Source organism: Ictidomys tridecemlineatus, chromosome 1, assembly GCF_052094955.1.
Source record: "Ictidomys tridecemlineatus isolate mIctTri1 chromosome 1, mIctTri1.hap1, whole genome shotgun sequence".
In the NCBI taxonomy this organism is placed as follows: Eukaryota; Metazoa; Chordata; class Mammalia; order Rodentia; family Sciuridae; genus Ictidomys; species Ictidomys tridecemlineatus.
This window is the reverse complement of record NC_135477.1, coordinates 9,364,548-9,385,563: the sequence shown is the minus strand read 5'-3', so window position 1 is coordinate 9,385,563 and position 21,016 is coordinate 9,364,548. Positions and strand designations below refer to the sequence as shown.

The 21,016-nt window shown below is 46.2% G+C and overlaps 1 protein-coding gene across 6 annotated transcripts in view; it reads right to left on the bottom strand.

Annotated features, from left to right (window-relative positions):
* LOC144374982 (uncharacterized) overlaps positions 1–21,016 on the bottom strand; it is a 262,307-nt gene that overhangs the window by 54,871 nt on the left and 186,420 nt on the right. Inside the window, exon 8 of one of the 6 annotated variants that reach the window (XR_013434238.1) lies at positions 8,224–8,385. The exons of the other annotated variants lie outside the window; for them this stretch is intronic. The gene's annotated coding sequence lies outside the window, so the exon portion shown is untranslated. Of the gene's footprint in view, positions 1–8,223; positions 8,386–21,016 lie in introns of those variants that run through there. 6 annotated transcript variants of the gene reach the window in all.

The window sequence follows — 21,016 nt, the reverse complement described above, 5'->3', positions numbered from 1 at the left end:
TAACTCTTATGAAAAACCTCAATATCATTAGCCATCAGGAAAATGAAAATTAAAACTTCAATAAAATCCCACCTTTCCTGAGTTAGAATGGGTATTATCAACACCAACCAGTGCTGGCACAGATGTGGGAAAGGAAGCTCTCATATACGGTTGGTAGGAATGTAAAGCAGCCACGATGAAGAACAGTCCAGAGGTGCCTCCAAAAACTCAAAGGAGGTCACCCTCTGATGGAGATGCACCATTCCTGCCTCTTCAGCCAAAGCAAATGATATCAGCATCCTGAAGACACCTGTGTGCCCTATTCATCATGCATCAGGCAAAGGTGTGGAGTCCGACTCCAGGCCCGACAACAGGTGAATGTAAAGAAAATGTGCTACATGAGGAGTATCATTCAGCCCCAAGAAGATCAGAGTCCTGTCTTTTGCAGAGAAATGGACGGGACTGAAGGGCATTATGTTAAATGAAATGAGCCGGACACCGACAGGCAAGTACCACCTGTTCTCTCTCATATGTGGAAACTAAAAAAATAAAGTCGACCTGAAAGTGGACAGTGATTCCCAGGGACTAGAAGAGAGCCAGGGCAGGGGAGAGGCAGGGTGCAGGTGAAGGAGGGTGTTGGAGTGGTTGATGGGCATCGTATGCACATCTGGAAATGCCGTGTGGAATCCCATTAATGTGTTCAGTGAAAATGTGTTGATAAAAGGCAAAAATGAAACAGATGCCACAGACATCACTCCTCCATCCAAACTCTACCATGGTTCCATGTTTCTGTTAGAATAAAAGCTAAAGTCCTGGAAGGTCTTTAGCCTACTCACCTCTTCTCCCATTCACCTCTCTGCCATCCATCATCTGCCACAGTCTGGCTGGGCACAATTCACAAGCCACTTGTCAAGCAGAAACGAACTTTATTTTTAGAACACACAAGCCGCACCACACGAGCTCTTCAGGAATTCCCTCAGAGCCCAACTGCCACCACCGGCTTCCCACAAGCCTCTCAACCCCCCACCCCTCCCGCTCTTGAGGCTGATTGGCTGGGTCACATGGGCGGAGCCAAAAGAGTCCCCCAATGAGCAGCTCTGTGGTCTGAAAGGGCGGGGAAATAGCCCAATGAGCATCACCGCAGAGGAGCCAGTCAGTGGAAGTTTGCTGGCGCCACTTCAGCTGTGGCTCTCAACATCTCCCCCTCTGTTTAATTAAACAACAAGCATGTGGCTTAGGGACCGTGCCTGCCTTAGGTTATCCAATACTACATATGGTCCTTGCCTGTCATCGGATGAGCTGACCTCAAGGCATCACCCTCCTGTCTTAGGTTGGTACCATTGTAATTGGATCTTACTCGTCATTGACTACCAGTCCAGCATACAGCCACACCTGTGGATAGGTCGTTGTACTAGTGGGGGGGTGAGGTTCTTTGCCTCATCTCTGTTGGCCCCCAAATTTTAGCTGAACGACCATCACAAGCAGAAGGGAGGAGGATACACCAAGCCAATTGACGGCTCCTTTTGGAAAAATTGTACCACTGATGACACCATCAGCAAAAATACCCCGGCACTACCACAAGTCGCTGCACCAACAGAAAGTTCACATTGTATACAAGTGATATATAGTAGTCGACGCAAGTTCTGCAAGCAGTTTAGTGATAGCTATCAAAGAAGCTGTAGTTTGGTTTTATCTTTGTCTTCATTGGCACTGGGATGAAGATAGGAATTCTGGCAATGATAGCTAAAGAAAAAATTCTGTAACATTTAAGCAGGCACTAAAAGAAAGCAATTTTCTGAACAATTTACATTATCCTGAATAGAATTATTAAATATAATGAAAAGGAAAGGTGAAAGTAAACAAAGATCTGTTAACCTCCTTTTTTGTTCACATATTAAAACAATCCTCAACAGCTGTTTACCCAATTTAAATTAAACCATTTAAATCACGTGAATAAAAAAAAATTTGGATCAATTTTTTCATGAGCACTCGTCATATATGGTATGTGGACATATGCATATACAAACATACAACACAAAACACAAGTGTGCACACATAATATAATACATACAACACATAACATAATAGTAAAGGCCTTGTAACTTTTTACAGGTGAAATCTTCATTGTAATGTTTAAAAACTCCATAGTCAAAAAATAGAACTGATCAGCAAAACATTAACCTAGGTCTGTATGAGCTCAAAAAACAAAATAGAACTTCATGATGTGGGAAAGGACAATAATAAATAAATAAATAATAAATAAATAAAAAAGCATCCTGGTTTCATTAGCCTTCAGGTGTAGGAGTACCATTGATGCAGATGTAAGGATAGCCAAACTGGAGTTCTGGATATCAGCTGTTATGGATTTGAGCCAAGTCATCTTCTTTTTGGTCTGTAGAAATCACTTTAGTTAATTTCTCTGGAATCCAAATCGGCTGCTGTTTTCCTTGTGGAAACACACAAACAGACCCCTGACTCCAGACAATTACTGGGTCAGGACCTTTCCATTGTCCTGTTAGAATATCTTTCCAAAGTACCTTGGGCTTATGTACATTTTTTTGGACACATATGCCTTTCTGCAGCACTAAGCCCTAATGAATCCAAATTTAAAAGTTTAGAGTAAAAAGGGTTATTTTAAGTTTATCTCAGCCGAAGCAGCCCCAGTAAACTTCCAGCTGATTGGCTCCTCTGTGGTGATGCTCATTGGGCTGTTTCCCCACCCTTTCAGACCATGGAGCTGCTCATGGGGGACTCTTTTGGCTCCACCCATGCGACCCAGCCAAATCGGCCTCAAGAGCGGGAGGAGTGGGGGGTTGAGAGGCTTGTGGGAAGCCGGTGGTGGCAGTTGGGCTCTGAGGGAATTCCTGAAGAGCTCGTGTGGAGTGGCGTGTGTGTTCTAAAAATAAAGTTCGTTTCTGCTTGACAAGTGGCTCGTGAATTGTGCCCAGCCAGACTGCGGCATTTGGTGGCCTGTACGGGGAAACAGCCCAATGAGCATCACTGCAGAGGAGCCAATCAGCTGGAAGTTTGCTGGGGCCGTGGTGAGCCATTCAGCTGGAAGTTTGCTGGGGCCCCTTCAGCTGTGGCTCTCAACAGTCATCTGCTTCTTTCTCCCTCTCCCATTTTACCTTTCATTGGACCAACGTGCTTTTCTTCAAATAAGTCAGCCATGTCCCTCCCCTAGGGCTTGGAGTGGCTGTTCTCTCCCCACAAGGTACCTACCTGGCCAGCTCCCCCCACCTCCACATGTCACTCTGTCGTTTCCTCAGTGAGGCTGGTTAGACCACAGGATGCAAAGGTACACCTTACTGGACACTCCCTGGCTCCCTCACCCAGCTTGGAGGGAGCAGCACAGGGCTCTGTGCTCATCACTGACATAGCTTAACCATCAAGGACTTCACAGGTCCTTCAAAATATTTGCTAAGTGAATAAATGAATGGCAGACAGATTTAAGAGGAATCCCAAAGTCAGGCAGAGGATTAGCAGAAGGGTGTCCTATAATCTCTTCTTTTATATCCATATTGCACACTGAGGATGCTGGATGAGGCCTCCTTCCATCCCAACGCGCCACAGCTCTTGCTGAAAGGTCTGTCCTCCCTGACAGTCACCTCTCCCTCTTTAACAACAGTTCCCAAGTTCCACTGGCCTCACTGCCCATTCAGACCATGAGGCCTAGAGGGATTCCACATCCACCTGTAAGGCAGAGGACACGTCTGTCACTCAAGCCTATGGGCATACTGCATTTCCCTGGCCACTGGAACCAGGCATAGGAACCAGTCTGTGGGATTCAGAGTCACATCTGGATGAAAGGGCAGGGTAAAAGCAGGTATCCCTACCTCAATGCCAGGTGGATGTCACCTTAGAGAGAACATGGAGCTGCTGGGGACAACCAGACTGAATAAAGTCAACTCCATGGAAGATTGAGCCAAGAAATGGGAGGAAGCCAAGTCCTCACATATCAGTGGCACCCTGAATTTAGCAGGCATCCCTAACTTTAGCGGTGCAAATTTAAAAACTCCATGTATGACCTAAGACGGTTTGAGCTGGGCTTCTGTCATTTTCAATTTAAAAATAACATCTGTCACTAGAGCTGGGGAATGTTTATAGGACTGTCTTTACTGGTGGATGAGCTAAAATTAAAGACTATTCCACCCAAGTGATAGACCATATAAACCCCCGCCTTCTCCCCAGCCCACCTCAGCTCAGACTAGAAAGTTCAGTCTGCAACCTGAACCTGCCCTCGTTCCTTCTCCAACTCTGGGTGTGCGTAAAGAAAACAAGAGTTACAAAGAAAAAGAGGGGAATTTTTGAAGACCTTCTGTTTACCTGATACTCAGAGACCATCGCATTTACAGCAGGTGCTCAATAAATACTTGCTGAGTGATCGAATGGAGAGAAGAAAACCGCTTGTGCACGCTCAGTGCTTTCCTCTCTTTTTTTCCTTTTCCCACTGTGAACAGCGAGCCAAAGTGAGGATGGTGTTATTGAATTACAGTTGGTCCAGCCGACATCTGTGGGAGCCGGCTCGCCTCCCTGGTTTAAGAGGGTACATGGGGTACTTGGCGAGGATGCAGAAATGAAACCCAGTGGTGGGCTGGGAAGTGTAAAACGTTAATCCAGGCAAGAGGACGGTCGGCAGCGAAGGACAACTAGACAGACACACACTGGTCCGCACGTGTACCAAGTCCAAGAGCTTAGAGATGACGCCACTGGATAATCTTCTGTTCTACAGAAGAGGAAACCGAGGCTTCCAGAACTGGGGCAGCTAGGGGAAATGCCACAGCTCCCCGGTACGGTCTAGGGTGCTACTTTTCAAACTGTAGGTCCACGCCTACTAGTGGGTTGTGAAATTAATTAGTGGGTTTGGTCAATTTTTGTTTTTAATGAACAAAGGAGGGTAAAATGGTATAGAAAAGGGACAATTCTGAGTGCATTTTCTTTATCAGTAAGTATCACTGCGTATGATTTTTATGTCCGTTTACATACGCACACAGACATACCTATTGTGTACCAGGTCGGGATGTAAACTGTATCTCACACTATTAATCCGCTTTTGAACATTTCTAAGCCACAAATGGAAGCAGAGCCCACAGAGAAGATGGGCCTGGGCTCTGGCCTCCTCTTCCACAGTAGAGAGTACAAGCCTGGCCAGTCACCAGAACCATCTAGGGAGATTTTTGAAAATACAGATTCCTGAGCCCCACATCCAGAGATTATGTAAGATTCTGCACAAATCATTCTGGAAAGACTCTTGTGTTTGTAAAGTTTGCCAGGGATTCCTCATGCACAGATTAGTTTTCAGACCAGACAACGCTTCGGAGGAGAGAATCAGCAGAGGCCCGTCTCCATCAGGACTGATCTACAAAGTACCGCAGGAGGGACTCGAGAAGCCTGGAACTAGATGTCACAGTTGCCCTGCGCTTTCAAATTCCCTGGGGAGGTGAATCTCTTGAGGTTGGCGACCTGGTGGCTCTCCAGCGCCTAGACAAGCACTTGACACCACAGGTGCCTAAAGACGTATGGAATGACAGAGTCTCCCTGAAAGTGATCCGGAGTTGGTGGTGCAGCCCCCGTGTCGTTCACCTCCTGTCCACTGTCACTTTCCCGGCCTGTGGGATGGAGACCAGGGGTTAGCTACGGAGGCTGAAGGAGACGGTGCCTGCCCCACACTGAGCCACCTGACAGACCTACTGACAGAGATGGGGACACGGTCGTACCAGTGGGACTGTTGTGGCTATTGTTTCTGTGTTCGCTTAGAGTAAAGGCTTGGGAAACACTGATTGGTTTTAACGTAAATGCAGATGGAATATAAAAAAGAAATCAGCATCAGTAGGACTGTGCCCACGGGGGAAAAATCCTGTCTTTCAGTCTTAAATATTAGATGATGATCTGTCTGTCATGCAAGCCCAGTCTTGACTTAAATCAGGGGAGAATAGGGGACAGACAAGGAATCCAGGCCTGGATGCTGTAATTTAACAGTGGGAGTTAAATTACCTCAGTGGCATCAGAGGGACCAACAGAATGCTGCCCCAGGAATTTTTCTGGGAAAAATAAAAGTCATACAAAACTACATCTCCCTCGTACAGTTAGAAAAACCTGGAGAGGGGCTGCACCAGGCTGCAGTGGGCCCTAAATCCTCTCTTTTGGTTCCAAAAGGGCTCCTGAAGTCACCACAGCACTGGAGGTGCCAGCTCTCTGTGATTGGCACCTACCCAACTGGCTAGATCTGCAGCCCACTTTGGGCACCTGCTGTGGTCATTGCAGTGAAAGCGCAGGACATGGCCAGTCGCCTATGTTCCTTGTCGGCTTCTCCCACATGGGTGAGGTGACTCGCTCCCACGGCCATCCACACACCCCGTGAGCCGCACAACCTCCCTGGGGCTCCTCCAATAGCCCAGCCTTGGACTGACGCCTCGTCCTTCCCACAGGTGGCTGTCACAGGTGCGCGGGTCTGCGCTGGAGGAGCCAGCCCGTGATTTGAAACTTGTTCATATTTTCCCTCTTGATGGGGGGAAAGGTGAATTTTTTGGTAAACCCTTAACAGATCCCCGTGACAACAGAGCATCGCTTTTCTGAAACCTGAAACCGTGCCATTGTAGAAAGCATGCTTGTTTGCTTGTTGGATTTTTGTGGGTGAAATTAGAAACCTGCCCAACAGGGTTGTCACCTGCTAATTCTGAAGGCGTGGCAATTGGCTACTGGGATAAACCCACAAAAATAATAAAAATCAATGTGTATGCATGTGTTAGGCTCCTTGATTGAAATGGCTTTTTGAATGGCTTCCACCCGAAGAGGCCAAAGGAGAGAGAGGAGCAGTTGTAAGGCGCCACCTCATGAATCATCACGTACCTCAGGACACCGGGACCCACGGGGACCCACGCTCTCTCTGACTGAAGACATACCACAGGTGCCCTGGGTCTTTTCCTGGCTGCCTCCTGCAGTCTTTCCCGTCTGCTCTTTTTACACAGGTAACAGTCTCTTTGGAACCCTGCCTCTGACGCTTTTGTAAATCACCACCCCTCCCCAGCCCAGCATCTTCTAACACACACTCATTCTCATCCAGACCCCAACAGTGCAGAGCCCGAGACCCACGCTGGACAGCTGAGACTGGGTTTGAACCCCAGTTCTGCCCTTTAATAACCAAAAGAGTGTCGGGGTATTTCCCAACCTTTTCGAGTTTCAGATCCCTAATTTTAAAAAGCTCTTGTGAAATGCCTGTGGCAGGGAACTGTGAGGATGACAGGAGATGAGGGAGGCTTCCGGACCATTGCCAAGGAATCTGCAATTGTATCTGTCTGTTTGCCTGCTTGCTTAATATCTTATGTTTTCTTGTATTTATTACATAATTATAGTAAAATGCAATTATCTTGGTTTAGCACCAACTAATGCAAGGAGATTATCGCCGTGGCCCAAGGGGACTTGACCACTTCATCTCCTGGACATCTGTAAGTTCTGCACTTGGGTCATCGGGGCCAGTGGTGATGACAACCACACCTGGATTGTGTCTGTTGGGGCCTTTACAATCTAAGTGATCCGGGGGGGGGGCACCCTTCACTTTAGAAAAGGCAGCAGCAGAGGGTCAAAGACACAAGATCTCAGGGTCTTCCTGTGGAGTCAGGGAACTTCAAGTTGTCCCACTAGGGTCTGGACCTCGCCCTCAACATGGCCTTCCGGTTGGCTTCTCCAGAGACTTCTTTTGGGCAGTTTTGATTAGTTCTTGGGGTAGGGCAAACCCTGGGTGAGGAAATCTTGATAGCCAAACTCACAAGAGACTGTAAAAAAACGAGGATGCAACTGGACGGATGGGAAAGGAGAAACTGTGAACTGTTAGCACACGGGAAGGCCACAGTGGCGGGTCAATGCACCCAGACCTGCCCTGAAATAAGGAAAACCACATTCTCATTTGGTGACTACTGAGTCAGAACAAGGGCACACAGGTGTTCTTAATGCATATTTGTCACAGAAAACATTCTGAAGCTCTCTTCCCCATGCTTGAGTGGTTAGAGAACACTATTGCTCAAGCTGTTTGGCTAAATCCTCAGGACAATGCTGGGTACACAGGGAACATGTCCCTTATCTGTTCCCCCAAACATGTCCTTGGCCTCCACTCCATGCTAGGCACTATGCCAAGTGTCCTAAAGACATTCTAGTCAAGCCTTCTGGCGATGATATGAGGAAAGGTGCCTGTTATCACACCTCACGCAATCTGGGGTTTAAGAGGAGACACTTGCCTGGGGACAAGGGATCAAGTGTCAGAGCCAGGACTGGAGCTGGGGAAGACTGAGTCTCACTCTCCGCCTTGAATTCGTGCTGCTCACGTTGGACCAAATGAATGCCACCTTCATCAGCTCACCTCCCATCACAGTGATCCTTGAATTTTGGTGTTTCTGAAGCTCCCTCGGGTACCTATAATCCAACAATTTATAAAGTGACGGGTTACGAGGGTGCCTCAGTGGCCAGATCTCAGCTACTTTATGCTTAATTATCTCAATTTAATTAAATCTCTCTGTCCTTCCTGTGTTTTCCTACAATAAGACCCTCAGTCACAAAGCATTACATTTAAAATTGTGTGATTCACATTTACTCTTTTACAATACAGAAACCAAGACCCAGAGAGGCCAGATACCTTGCCCCAGGTTTTTCTTAACATAATCCTTAAGAAATATCTGTGGAGAGCTACCAGGATGAGACATCCTGCCCAAGCCACGGGCAAACCCGAGCTTTTCAGCTCTTACTGCCACAGCTCTTTGCTGTAGCAGTCCCCCCAAAATTGTTTTTTTAACCAAGATGTAACCCTTTCTCCTGATAATGCAATGTAAATTGTGCCTTGGGTCCAATTGTTTGTCATTCCCTGTCATCAAGTTGGGATCTCTGTCCCTTGAGATAGCTTGGCCTGTAATTTAATCTCTCTTGCCCAATGCTCTCGGCCACATGCATGTCTCAAAGGTCAGGTCCTAATGGACCACATTGATACGGTGTTGCAGTGAGCCTAGGAGGAGCCCGGTGTCATAATCAATCCCCTTAGAGATTTCTTAACCCACCGAATAACTCTGTGCAAATAGCTGTTGACTGGGTTAAGGAATTAAAGAATCAATGAGCAGCACATCACTCTGATGGCTGCTTGAGGAATCGGAGTTAAAAGCCCCGTGGCCCAGGAAGCAGGGTAGCCACCAGTCCTGAGGCAGGAGGACTATGATACCCTACCGCCCTGTCCTCTGCCTGAGCGGCCAGTGGCAACGGGTGATGAGCACTCATCCACGGAGCTGAGCCTCGGCTCTGCATCCCGCTGCAGTGGCCACATGCAACCAGCCTCGAGGCCCAGATTTGGGGCAGGATAAGGGGAGGGATGGTGATGGACAAGCAGGAGACGCCAGGAAAATCCACTCACCATAAGACAAATAAATTCCTTGTCATTTCATAGGAACTTGGTTCTCACGCTTTAAAACATTGGGTGGAACTTGATCTTGGTGTTGAGCCAATTTTAACTTCTCCTCCGATAAATTTCATCAAAATGCACCCAGGAATAAAACAGGGCCTTGGAACAGCACCTGGAGGCAGGGCGGGCTCATCGCCATGCCTCTGAGCTTCGGTGCTTCCTGAAAATCAGGGGCAACTGCAAATCCTCCAAGGTCTGACCACTGGAGCAAGAGCGAGGTGAGGTCACCCAGTCTTCATTAAGTGGACTCCTATCACATGGGAATCACTGAGGATAGAGAGGGACGCAAGCAGTCCCCTCCAAGACCTCAGTCCGGGTGAAGCGCAAGTGGTCTGAGGAGGGAGACTGCTGTGTTTGGAAATTGTGTTTTGGTGTGCCACAGTGAATAGCTTCCCCAGGAAAGCCAAAGCTAGATAACGCTGCAAAAGGAGGTCAACAGTGTCTCAGCCTGGGGTCCTGGACTCGGCACTGAAAGTCCTTCTCAGGCCCACAGTCTAGAAGCTGTGTGAAGCTGAGTGTATTTCAACTTCCCCCTTCATAAAATGGGGCTAATTCTAGCACTACGCATAGGATTGCTGCTGGCTGTTGATGATCTCTGAAAAGCACATCACTTGGTTCATGTGGGAGCTCGGTAGATCTTCATACTGTGTTTTAATTATTAACCTTTTATCCTAACTATTCACCCGAATGAATAAAGCATTCTATTGAAAGAAGGAAAGAGAGAGGTGGGGCGGGGGAGGGGGAACAGGGAAGGAGGGAGACTATGTGCTGGCTCTTCAAATTGATCCCAAATAAAATAAAATAAAACCCGACTAGAAGTGAAAAGCATGATGGGCGTGCAAAAGTAAGGCATGCCACACCACTTCTCCCCGCCCAGTGGTCTCCTCACTAACAGGCCCCGCCAGCCCTCCCTAGGCCTGACTCCGTCAACAGCCACTTGCTTGTGCCCCCAGAAGAGGCCGTTTGGGTCCACGCACCGACTTCCCATTTACTCTTCTGCTCTTCTTCCAAAGTCAGGAGGATTTAAAAGTGACAGCTGCTTTACTCTGCACAAGCTACAGCCTGGGGCACAAATGCCAAGCTCTGCCACTCAATCAGCGACCTCTCCCCAACAAGGCCACGGAGGGAGGCTCTTATAGGATAATTGATGTTTGTTCATGGGCAAGTCCAGATTTGAGCACAGTTTTGAAAATCAAGCACCTCCTTCACGTCAGATTCCTTTCCAGAGCTCAAGAGGCACAACTCTGCCTTTAGATCCCAGTGCAAAAGGCCAACCGGGAGCAAGTCTCTGTGGTCATTTCAGATCGCACCCAGTGCATACTGTGAAACCAAGAGCCTGGGGCGGAGGGCTTGGGGGCAGGGACCTTCTCTACCCCAGGAACACTTTCCACCATCTCAGCCCGAGTCCTGGCACAAGGCCTCCGCAGCCTCTGTCTTCAGCAAACAAGTAAAAGTTTGGTATTAAATAGGGTTTCTCTATTCATTTATCAGAAAACAGACATCCATGGAGTCTGAGACTTTATTAACCCTGACAAATTCTCCTATAGTACCAGATGCTAGATATGTGTCATAAGAACACAGAAATTTTTTTAGAAAAGTCACATGATCAGGATTTCAAGGTGATAACAGGTAGGTCACACATCCTCCACTGCCCCTGTAAGAATCCCGGGAGCCCTGAACTTGTCTCCTGACCGGTCTCCCAATTCCCCTGCTGCCCTCTGCAATGCCTTGTGCACATGGTAGCCCAAGTGACCCTTTAAAAATACACCTCTGATCAAGCCACTTCCCTACTGAAAGCTGTTCAGTGGCCGCCGTGATTTTATCTAAAGGTCAGGCACTAATCCAGCTCATGACCAAGGCTAATGTTCAAAATATGTAACACGCCAGGAGCTGACCAGTCAAAATGCAGGGGAGCCAAGAACAACCTTCTTTACAAACACATGACGCTGGTATGTGTATATTTACTTTAAAATTTTCTACCTGGACTGTCAATCTGTATATTAAATATCAGTAAGATTAATTTCTTTCTCATAAAAATAAATGCAAATATACATTCCACTATTTCCTTTCCCAGGAATTTGGCATGTGCACCCTGAACAAGAAACTTGGCATCCACAGATGCAGGCGCGAACAATGACCTCTTGTGAACGGGGAACATACAACAGGGCATTGTTCATCTCCACGTCGCTGTTACAGCCCGCCCACGCCACACGTGTGGGCCTGGAAATTTCATGCAAACCAAATTTTAGCAAGAGACACCATATCGTAAGCCCCATGAGATAAACCGGCGGTTTATAGGAACATCCTGCGGCATCACTTTTGAAGAATAAGTAAATATTTTGTAATTATATTAGTTCAATATCAATTCATCGGTTTTCCTAAGCTCCAACAATGAACTTCTTAAAACCATCTATCACCGCAAAAAGGAGCCTATTACTAAGAGATTCAGAAAATCAAATTATATCTCTTGATCATTCACAATCTAGTTATTTCACTATCACAACCGCATTGGAAGGAACATGATGAACTCTTTGAGGGAACTTTGCCGTTATGACAGAAATAACTAGTGCGCTCTTTCACAAGAATGCTGCAGACATGGGCGGACCTGGTTGACAAGGACAGCGTTCCAGGAGTTCAGGATGGACACGGCCAGGTGTGGACAGGCCTTGTACCATTCACAGACGTTGGCCCCTGATCGTCCCCATGTCCCATCTTTGGTTCATGCTGTTTCTCTCATCAGGAAAGCTTCACCTCGACTCAGCCATCCCCTCTCCCAGACAACTGCAGGTCAGCACAGGCCCTTGCGTGAGTGCGCACGTTCTCTCTCTCTCTCTCTCTCTCTCTCTCTCTCTCTCTCTCTCTTCAGCACAGACACCTAAATGCTGCCAACCTTCAAAGCCCATCCAAATAGGACCTCTTCTAGAAACACTCCCCCGACTGTCCCCACCGTGAAGAGCAATGCACCTGAAATCACCTGTTTTTCTCTGAACCACACTAAACCATAACAGCCATTTTGAAGGGCTGCTCAGCCTCACTCCTCCCACGAGGTGATCTTGAGGTTCCACACTTCACCTCTCACACTTGCCACGTCACTACTGTTTAAGTGATCGATGCTCCATGAATCTTTGGGAATGAATGGAGAGACCACCCAGCAGCCCAGGGGTTTAGGTTGTTTCTGAAAGTGTTAATGCTGGAGGGTGTTATGGGTCACCTGATCATTGATGAGCGTGGACCTCAGAGTCCTGGGGTGTCCTGCAGAAGGAGCTTCAATGTCCAACTTGCCCTCTCCACCTCGCCATCATGACACCTTCCCACCGGGACTTATGAAACTCTGAGCTCTCACCCAGTGGCGCCTATGACAGCCCCAGCCAAGGAGGACAGCACCAGGCCACAGGCCAGTGGCTCCGGGAGGAATCCCTCATTCGCCTCCCAGGAGTCCTTCTCCCAGGCTACCATTTTGGTGTTCTTCAGAGCCAGGCAAGAACTGGCTGGTCAAAGTCACAACAACCAGCTTAAAAAGTCTCTGTTCTAGGCCGCTGACCACAGATAATGGTCATGGAATACAGATAAGGGTAATGGAATCTGTGTACACCTCAATTTCAATGAGTTCAACCAAAGGAATAGCTCACACCCATCCCACCCCCACAAGTAAAACTGTCCTTCTCTGCATTCTTCAAAACTGATCCTAATCTTATCCATGGCCATTTGTGAATAAAAAGGATCACACTCCTCAAAAACTGAAACAGACGGGACTAGGAGGGGACAAGGGTGTTCGTCGTCCAAGATGGGTCTTACCTAGTGGTTGGTTAGCTGCCAGTTTAAGCATCAATGCTTCTAAGTGTTCTGTGAAAAGGAAACTGTTAGAATGTCCTGAATTTGCATTTTTAGAATCACCTCCCAGGTAAGTGATGTTTTATTTGGTTTATTATGTTTTTTTTTTAAACATTGTGATAATAACAAACTTGAGGTGAGTTGAAGTAAAGATACCTTTAAAAAAAAAATCCAAAGTTTGGGGGCTGAGAGTATAGCTCAGGGCAGAGTGCCTGCCTAGCCTGTAGGGGGAAAAAATGTTTGGTTAGCTCTCCACCTAGGAAATTTGAAAGTCCAAATTTATTGTTTTTGTGTGGGAAATAAATTTTACCTGGATAAATCCTACTTTCTACTTTTGGTTTCAATTTTTACAGAAGATCTAAATGCCTACAAAAGTAGAAAGAGTCATTTAGTGAAACTGGAGATGCCACTGACAGCCTCCAAAATGATCAATCCTGGACAATCTTGTTTGACCTATGCCCACATATGTCCCTACCCAGACACCAACTTATTTCAAAGAAAATCTCAGACATCATATCAATTCATCAATTGCATCTAAAAATATTCCAATATAAATATTATAAAAGACAATGATATTTAAGAACACATGAAATATTATCCTACCTAAAAAGAATTAGCAAATACAGTTCTTTTATATCCCCGAGTATCTATTCAATATAACAGTGTTTATATTTCCTTGATCATCTCAAATATCTAAAAACTCTTCAAAAACAGGCTCACACGAGGCCATACAATTGGGATTGGTTGTTAGTCTCTAAAGTCTTTTTTAATCTTTAAGTTCTTCCTCATTTTTCTTTATCATATCCTTAAAACGTTTTGCCGAGGTTGTTGAAGAAGCTGGGTCGTTTGTCCTACAGAAGCTCCTGCAGTCTGTGTGCTGTGGGTGGCATCCCTGGGGAGCTCACCTGTCCCTGGAGACCCTGCACTTCCCATAGTCAGCTGTCTGGAGTCTCCATCAGATTCAGTTCCATTTGGGGAGAGGACATGGATCCTTCATGGATAGAGTTGTGTCCTTCTATCAGTTGAGTTCTTTCTCTTCGCAGATGTTGACAATCATTGTCTAGATTCCATAATTCAGCAGGGTTTGCAAAATCACCCTCACTTCTCCAGCCTGTGGGCACACCAGAAGCGAGGTTCACTTTGGCTCCCTAACTCCCGCCATTCCTCTTCATTTGCTATGTTACCTTCATGGAGAGGAACTTCCTCTCTTCAACTCTTATTTTCTGAGGTTTCATTCATATAGAAAACACGGGATGAATGGGTTTTTTTCTTTCTTCTATTTACCAATTGTCCAGCGAGCTCTTCCCTGGCATTCTCCAAAATCTGACCAAGGATTTTTCTAGCACCATTTGGAACTCATGGATTCAAACATATTTGATGTTTCTCAATCCATTTTAGTTATTATCTTTATTAGTGTTAAAACATTCGCCCTGTGGGAGCTTCTGCAAGTTGGCTCCTGAATCTTTTTGACATGTCCCTTCTCATCTTTGATAGCTTCCTGGCTTTGAGTTTTGCCAAGCTGCCTCAGGCTGACTTTGTTTATTTCCTCGCAGATGTGGGACCCGCCATCTTGCCAAGGAGATGCGCTTCCTTCTGGGAGAACTACCTGAGCCGCCCTCATCGCCTCTGGCTTGAGTGTTCATTCTAGGCCTTTTGAGTGGGCGGCTTAAAGTTCTGTCTGTCTGTATATCTATCAAGTTCATACTGATATCCCTAATTCAAGATCAACACTAAGATTCTACTTAAGTCCCTTGACCTTACATGTGTTCACACTCATGCCAACAATCCCCTTCTCCACACCCCCAGCAGAACTACTCATCAGCTTTGCCCCACACCCTACTTAAAACAGACTTAAAATACCAATACAAATGTTAGCATCTAATAGGATTACTGAAAACAGTTTAAGATTTCTTTTTTTGGCAGTTTTTTTTTTTGTCCTTAAAGTGTGTACTAACCAGGAATATATAGTCAGATTATCATATTTAAAATTCAATTGAAGGAGTCCCTCTCTTTTTGTTTATGCCAACAGCTTAATTCATGGTGATGTGTACTTGTTTCATTTTGTTTTTGACTTTTAGAGATTTTTAAATTTAAATTTTGTAATCCAGTTTTACTATATATAACAAAACATTTGCATGTTTCCAAATCTAATTCACAAAATGAAATATATTGAACCAGACTATCTTTAAGTCCCCTCCACTCGAGTCCTTCCCTCTCCCCCAAGCAGTCATATTTAAAGTGGATGGCTTATTCTTCCATTGCTTCCTCAATACAGGCAAAGTTATGTATTTTTCTGTCTTTGTTCCCTTGACATGCCCTGGACTCACTCCATGGCTGTGCCTGAGGATCCTCCCCACTTCCTATCAGAGGGAACAGGGCTAACAGTGAGGGTACCCTGCAGCTCCCTCCGTAACTCCCCTGCTGATAGGCCCGGGGTCCTTTCCAGGCATTTCCTCTGATAAATATGGCTGCAGCGAGTATCCTGCACCTTGGCCTTTTCGTGTTTTTGCCAGGATGTCTTGGAGATCCCTAGAAGTGGAATTGCCAGGCCATGGGGTAAATGTGCCCATCATTTTGCTAGAGAAAGCCAAGGCCTCCCCACAGGGATTGTGCCGCTTCCTACTCCCCCCAGCGTGGAACGGAAGTGCTGTTCCCCACAGCTTTGCCATGAAGAGTGTTGTCTGCCTTTTGGATTTTAGAATCTAACAGGTGAGAGAGGCTATCACAGTGTAGATTTTACTTTACTGTATCATACTGTGAATTAAGCTGAGCATCTTTTCATATTGTTAAAAGAGATTTCGATTTCTTTTTCTTACATTTTGACTGTTTTTTTTTTTTTTGGTCAAATTGTTGGAGTTTTTCTCCTCTGTTTTTAGAAAATTTTTTTATACAAAGAGCTACTAACCCTTTGTCTCTGTGTGAAAATATTTCTTCCTAGTTTATGATTTTTCTTCTAATTTGGTGGTTGTTCTTATTTTTTTGTTATTTTTTTGTATACAAAGATTTTTTTTTATTTCAATGCAACCAAATTTATCAATCTTTTCCTTCATTGTGCCTACGTTTAAGTCATAGGTCAGAAATTGACATTCTCTCCAAGGTCAGGAAATAATTTGTCAATATTTTCTTTGAATATTTTTGTAGCTTCAGTTTTTACACTTAAATAACTTGTCTATTTGGAATTCAGCACAACATATGGTATGAGGAGAGGATCTAATTTTGTTTTTATCCAGTAGCTCTCTAGTGATCCCAAAGCCACTTGTTTGTGCCCCCACAAGTCTCAGACGCCACCTTTCTATAGGCAAATGGACCAGTTCCTGGATTCTTTACTCTGCTCTCTTAGTCTGTCTATTCACCAGTCTGTGCCAACGTCAGTCGGGTCTGACAATAGAGATTTTCCAGTATGTTTTTGTTTCTGAGGGACCTCATCTCCCTCACTGAACTTCTTTTTCAGGATTTGAGATGGGGAAGGCTTCTTAGTCCTCTGTTCTTACAAGGGAACCTGTCTAGCTTCTAATTGGAGTTATTCACAATCATTTAATATTCCAAAAACTGATTGACAGCTATGTGCCTTGATTGACATGAGTCCACTGCTCTGTCACAGAGCCTGGAACACAGGAGGTGCTCAATAAATGCTCACTGAAGGGAAGTACCTTGAGGTCTTCTGCTGGAGGTGGTCATGCAGCCTCAACTCCCAGCAGCGATGTTGGGGGCTCTACCACAAGTTTAAACCCAATTACATCAGCATAAGTGAAAACAAGACAGGCCTTGAAGTTCTTAATGTAAGAAATCTGTTTTATAAGAAAAAAAATCAAAGGAAAAAAGAAAAATAATGCCTTCACATTGATGTGCCTCCAAGGAAGCACACTGAAGTGCCTAGACTCCAGGAGGGTGCCCTCTTGGATGGTTTGAATTTGCACAATGTTTGTGGGTTAACTGTTTGTTAAACTGCTCAGCAAACTTCCCATCATCCCTTAATCAAGGCCCCTGCACTTCAGCTCCTTGAGTTGGGAGATTTCTTTCTCATATGAACAATGCTATGACCACTGGGACGTTTGGCATCTGCAAAAGAGAGCCCCTCCGGCTCCCGTGTTGGGCATGCTGTGGGTGACGAAGTCTGGGCCTCCATATCTTGGCTTTTGCCTTGTTTTGTGTTTTTAAAGAACATGCCGTCCTAGGAAAGCAAAGGAAAGAACAGTTCCTTTCTTTAGTAAATGATTTAAGCACTGGAAATGAGGAAAAGAAAATATGGCCCAGAGGAACATGTTTTTCCTGGTTGTTACTGTTCTACTGGAGAAGGCCATGCTAACCACCCAAACTTGTTAAGTAGGACCTGCCATGGTTCTACCAGGCTGATCTGGCACACAAGGTTGGAACAGCAGTTCTATGTCAAAGGAAGCCAAGAAAATCCAGCCTCAGCTTAAAGGCCAGATGGAAATGAATTGATTCCAAAGCCCACACCATGCACGTCCTGACCACAGCTGGACTTCCAGGTCTTCCTGTTAACAGCCTCCTGACGAAAAGAATGTCTCATAGGACAGGAGATGTGTCAGTGTTCCACCAATGGACTGTAGATGTTTGTCACTCATTTCACCAGTGCCCCTTGAGAATACCCTACTATGTTTTCAGCATGGGCCTGGGTGCAAATCCCACCTCATTGGACTAGCTGCATGACTAGGGCCCATCAACAACTCAATCAGGATAATAACATTAAGAGGTCCAAAGAATGTGAGGCAAGGGCTGGGGATGTGGCTCAAGCGGTAGTGCGCTCGCCTGGCATGCGTGTGGCCCGGGTTCAATCCTCAGTACCACATACAAAGATGTTGGGTCCACCGAAAACTAAAAAATAAATATTAAAAAAATTTCAAAAAAAAAGAATGTGAGGCAAGAGCATGCTTAGAACAGTACCCAGCATTAACTGTAATTAGCAAGAGAAAATGGGGTCCTTCTTTACTCCCATTTAAGCATCATCGGGTCTGATTTTATATATAAAAAGATAAGCAAAACCTCCTCTCCATTATTTCTGCACGGTTACAATTGATAGCATTTTTAATTAAGACATGTTTACCTGAGCACATGCGCAAAAATAAAATGAAATAAAAATGGTAATTATTGGCTGGGGATGTGGCTCAGCGTCAGAGTACTTGCCTTGCATGTGTGAGGGCCTGGGTTCAAAACCCCACATGATGGAGAAGGAGGAGGAGGAAATGAAAAGAAAGAAATGGCAGTTATGCCTCACACTATCCATCTATCCAAGGGACTGAAGACTTCTTGTTTGCAGATGGCTAGGGCCCTGGTATGTGCACTGGGAGTCACAGCCACATGGCCGGTGACCCTCCCTCCCCTGCAGAGACATGGCCTGCAGAGCCACCTTCCGAAGAGGTGCAGCAGCATTTGGATGAGGACCACACTTGCCCTCCCAGGCCTGGGGTCCCCTGCACCACAGCACACTGGGGATCGCAATGCAAAGTCCACTTCTTGATGACTCACAACTGAGTAGCAGGAAGATTATTGTTCTTTGAGGAAACCTGACTTATCCTGGAAGCAGGTTTTTTTCATTTTAGGGAGGGAAGGGGGCAAATTACATTAAAATCTGCTGGAAAATTTTGGTTGGAACAAGGCACAAAAATGTTCCTTGTAGGCTGCGGATGCCTCAGTTGTCGTTCTTTAATAAAGTCAGGGCTCTCTGTAAAACAAACACGACCCAGGCATGTTCGCCCGCTCTTTGGAATGCATCCGCTGTGCTAAATTAGACTTTTTCAAAAACCTTCACCGATGGCACTGAGGTTGTGCGTGGCTATTGCTGACTCTACAGCAGAGGAATTAAGAGCTAAATTTGTTCTGCTGAGTCCCTGGGTCTCTGATTATCCAAAGGGCATGGAGATTCACTTTGGAAAATCCGCATGATTACACACACGTTTTATTTCAGGGCAGGTTAAAACATTTAAGAGACTCCCAGGAATGCATCTTAACACACTAGGAAAGAAAAAGTAAAAGAATTCTGATGTCCCTTGGGTGCCCTAGAGACCTGATATAGGTAAATCATCTCCCAAGGAAGCACTTGGTAACCTCAGTGCTGTGACCCTTGCACCTCTTCCCATTCTCAAACTAGCACAAGAGAAGCACCCTCTGGGGATGCTCACGAATTGACACGGCGTCAGCACTGTCCAACACTGACGGGAGGCCCCGGTTCCAGAGCCATTTCTTTTACCTCATTGTGGTTGACTCTTTCTCCCTGGTTCCCTCATGACTGCAAAGGAGAGGAGGAACTTGATGCTTGACACAGTAAATCTGCAGGTTTAAAGCCTCTGCGGAACCCACCTAGACCACTACCCTTAGGGGAGCCCTAGCTCTGTGTGTGGGAGCCTTGGCTTGTGCCCTGACTCTAAATCTCAGGACCCTCCTCTCTGAGAGACTCTGGGGGGACACAGCCAGGGCTCCTTATGCCTTAGAAGTCTGCCCTATAAAACCTACTCTTTTGCTTCCATTTACTTCTCCATCAATCCCCTCTCCTCCAACTGCTTCCCAAAACCTTCGTCTGGTCAGTCTGACTCCTTCCCTGTGAACCCAAGACGGCCGACGGCAGGCAGCTGCACAGCCCTGATTCCATCCTATGATGCGTTGGTTCGTGGTTGTGGCTGTTCTGTTTGTTTTCCTTCCTTTTGTCTTACTGCTCAGGAGGGCACACTCACACCCCAACAGTGAAAAGGAGGCGATGTATTCCTTGCTTCAGTGATGGCTGTGCCAGGCTGGCCTTGGCCACATAGGTGAATATAAAAAATAACCCCGGACATCACCTATTTTATTATAAAATGCAGCAGAAAAAGATCCTATCCAAAGAATGTGCCCCAACTCCCGCTCTGTTGATTCAACCGCTCAGACAGACAGGGAGAAGAGCAAGAGCACACATTCCGATGACCACAAGAACACACGAGCCAGAGACGACACACTGGGCCAGGGCCAGGAACGGGGGAGGCCTTAGGTTGATCACGCTGTTGGAGAATACAAAATACAGCCAGAGGCAAGTGCTAGAAAGCCCAGTTGACACTTCATAAGCAAGCCTGTGGCATGGAATAATAGCCTGCGACAACTTAGGGGAAAAAATCTGTAGTTTAGAACATGTTATTTAAAATATCAAAACACCAAAGACTCTAAAGAAATCTAGCCTGTATTGGTGAGAATAACTTTGAAGCCCATAGAAAAACCTCAAGATCAATAAAAAGGAAAGTGTGGAGGGTCGGGTGACTGACAGCCTCCTGGGGGCCTGCACCTCCCTCCCCAGTCCCTCTTCTGGCCCATTCCTCTGTGCTCTGCAGTCCTCAGCAACCTCCTAGTAATCTCTGGTTAAAAGCAATGGCTAACCTTTCGGAGATGCTCCACACATTCCATATGGAACCCTGTGGGGTAAGAATTCTTGTCTCCCATTTTACAGAGAGGGAAACTGAGGCTGAGGTGTGTGCAGGTTCTTCAGATCACCCCCAGAAAGTGGCAGAGCAGAGCTCAGTGCAAGCCCTACTGCCTTGTGTGGCCTCACCCTCGCCTACAAAGATGCTGACGTTTTGAGGGTCTGTGGAAAGCTCCCACAGGAGCCACACCAATACCCATACACATTGTCCCCAGCGTCACAATGCCAAGCCACATTCCTGAAGTCACCAGGCTGGATGCCCTTCGTCCTGCAGTCTAGAGACAGGGATGCGGTCGGCTTGTCCCTGCGCAGAGTGAGGCCCTGGCTCAGAATGCAAATCAAGCGCCCGGCTCTCTTGGCAGCTCTGG